This window comes from Sapajus apella, unplaced genomic scaffold (assembly GCF_009761245.1).
Source record: "Sapajus apella isolate SASKATOON/1434 unplaced genomic scaffold, GSC_monkey_1.0 scaffold6200, whole genome shotgun sequence".
In the NCBI taxonomy this organism is placed as follows: domain Eukaryota; kingdom Metazoa; phylum Chordata; class Mammalia; order Primates; family Cebidae; genus Sapajus; species Sapajus apella.
Window position 1 is genome coordinate 760 of NW_022443124.1, and position 2977 is coordinate 3736.

Consider the following 2977-nt stretch of genomic DNA (forward strand, 5'->3'; position numbering starts at 1 on the left):
AAACATTCACAACACATATGTCTGCCTAAGTGCTTGTATTCCTGCGAAACCATCAGAAAGAGGCAGACAAATTAATGAGAAAATGGGCAAAAGACGTGAGACCGGGCACAGTGGCTCATGCCTGTAATCCCAGCAATTTGGAAGGTTTGAGACCAGCCTGACCAACATGGTAAAACCCTGTCTCTACTAAAAATACAAAAAGTAGCCAGCTGTGGTGGCACATGTCTGTAATTCCAGCTACTCAGGAGGCTGAGGCAAGAGAAGCACTTGAACCCGGAAGGTGAAGGTTGCAGTGAACTATCTTGCCACTGCACTCCAGCCTGGGCAACTGAGCGAGACTCCATCTCAAAAACAAAACAAAAACAAAAAGACTTGAATGGGCATTTCACAAAACAGTATTTGAATGGCCAATAAAAAATGGAAAAGTGCTTCACCGGCATCATTGTTCTTAGTCATCAGGAAAACGAAAAGTAAAACCACAACAGAATGCACAGCCACCAGAATGGCTAAAATTAAAAAGACTGACCATCACAACGGTGAGATGTACAGCAGCTGAATCTCTGGCACACTGCTGGTGGGAATGTAAAATGATACAAACTGTCAATTTCTACTAAAGTTAGATATACACTCAGTTGGCCAGGCACAGGGGCTCACGCCTGTAATCCAAACACTCTGGGAGGCCGAGGCAGGAGAACTGGCTGAGCCCAGGAGTTGGAGACCAGCCTGAGCAACATAGCGAGAGCTCATCTGAATTAACAAAACAAATACATATATATATATGTAAATAAAAGATATACACTTACTCAGGCCGGGTGCGGTGACTCAGGCCTGCAATCCCAGCACTTTGGGAGGTGGGAAGATTACCTGAGGTTAGGAGTTCGAGACCAGCCTGGCCAACATGGTGAAACCCTGTCTCTACTAAAAATACAAAAATTAGCCAGGCATGGTGGTGAACGCCTGTAATCCCGGCCAGTCAGGAGGCTGAGGCAAGAGAATCACCTGAACCCAGGAGGCGGAGATTGCAGTGAGCCAAGATTGCGCCACTGTGCTCCAGCCTGGGCAACAGAGCAAGACTTCGCCTCAGAAAAAACAAAGATATACACTTACTCTCTGATTGGACAGCTTCACTCCTGGGTGGGTGTAAACCACCAGAAACAAGTGCTTATGCCCACCAGAAATATGAACTAGAAACTCGAGAACACCACTGTTTACTTTATGTATGTATTTATTTATTTAAGACAGAGTCTCACTCTATCACCCAGGCTGGAATCCAGTGGCATGATCTCAGCTCACTGCAACCTCCACCTCCTGGGTTCAAGCAATTATCCCGCCTCAGCGTCCCGAGTAGCTGGGATTACAGGCACGCACCACCATACTCAGCAAACCTTTTTGGACTTTTAGTAGAGATGGGGTCTCGCTATATTGCCCAGGCTGGTCTTGAACTCCTGGCCTCAAGTAATCTGCCTGCTTTGGCCTCCCAACGTGCTGGGATTACAGGTGTGAGCCACTGCACCCAGCCCAACACCACCATTTATGGTAGCCCCAAACTAGCAGTAACGCAAACGCCCATTGACAGGCAAATGGATAAACAAAGTGTGGTACATTCACACCGTGGAACACTATACAGCAAGGAGAAGGAACAAACCACGAGCACAGGGAGACACGGACAGATCTCCCACAAGCATAATGTTGAGTGAATAAAGGCAGACACAGACAGCACACAATGCATTCTTCCATTTACATAAAGTTAAAACACCAGCAAATGAAGCTGAGCTGTCAGAAAAGAGTACACCCTTCGACTATACTGATAGGGAGGTGGCCTGAGGATGCTTTTCTGGGGCTGTCATATGTCACATTCTGTTTGTTTGCTTTTTAGAGATGGGATCTCATTATGTTGCCCAGGCTGGAGGGCAGGGGCACCTTCTTAGGTCACTGCAGCCTCAAACTCCTGGGCTCAAGTAATCTTCCCACCTCAGTCTTCTGAGTAGCTAGGACTACAGGCTCATCCCACCACACCCAGTGAATTTTTAAATTTTTTTTTCTGTGGAGAGATGGGATCTCTCTATGTTGCCCAGGCTGGTCTTGAACTCCTGGCCTCAAGTGATCATCACACCTTAGTTTCCCAACACACACAGATTACAGGCATGAGTCACCACACTCCGTTGTATATTGTTTTTTTTTTTTTAAACAAAATTATAATAGGGAACGCTTCACAAATTTGCATGTCATCCTTGTGCAGGGGCCATGCTAATCTTCTCTGTATCGTTCCAATTTTAGTGTATACGCTGCCGAACTGAGCATTATTCTGTTTTTTCATATGGGTGCTGGTTACAAGAGAGTGCTCATTTGTGGAAATACTGGCATGATTTATCTGCCATTCATGCATGAACCATTTTAATCTAATAATAAAAAGTTTTATATATATATATATATATGCTTACTCATTAGCAATGCACATTTTGCAAAATTATCCCCAAGCAAAGGAAAGGATTCACATTAAAACTATCTGAATACAGTCAGAAGTGATGGCCTCCCAACAGGAAGGTTGAGGTGGGAGGATTGCTTGGGTCCAGGAGTTCAAGTCCAGCCTGGTCAACATAGCAAGATCCTGTCTCTATTTAAAAAACAAAACAAAAACAAGGCCGGGCGCGGTGGCTCACGCCTGTAATCCCAGCACTTTGGGAGGCCGAGACGGGCGGATCATGAGGTCAAGAAATCGAGACCATCCTGGCCAACATAGTGAAATCCCATCTCTACTAAAATACAAAAATTAGCTGGGCATGGTGGCACGTGCCTATAGTCCCAGTTACTCGGGAGGCTGAGGCAGGAGAATCGCTTGAACCCAGAAGGTGGAGGTTGCAGTGAGCTGAGACCGCACCACTGCACTCCAGCCTGGTGCCTGGCGAAAGATCCAGACTCTGTCTCCAAAACAACAAAACGAAACAAAACAATCTCAATGGTTGCCTGCAGGGGAGAC

At 46.0% G+C, this 2977-nt stretch overlaps 1 non-coding gene across 1 annotated transcript; it reads right to left on the reverse strand.

Moving 5' to 3' along the window:
- Positions 1-2194: 2194 nt before the first annotated feature.
- Positions 2195-2301, reverse strand: LOC116548005. Its single transcript, XR_004267267.1, has one exon. It is a non-coding gene; the product is annotated as a U6 spliceosomal RNA (small nuclear RNA).
- Between the last annotated feature and the right edge of the window lie 676 nt (positions 2302-2977).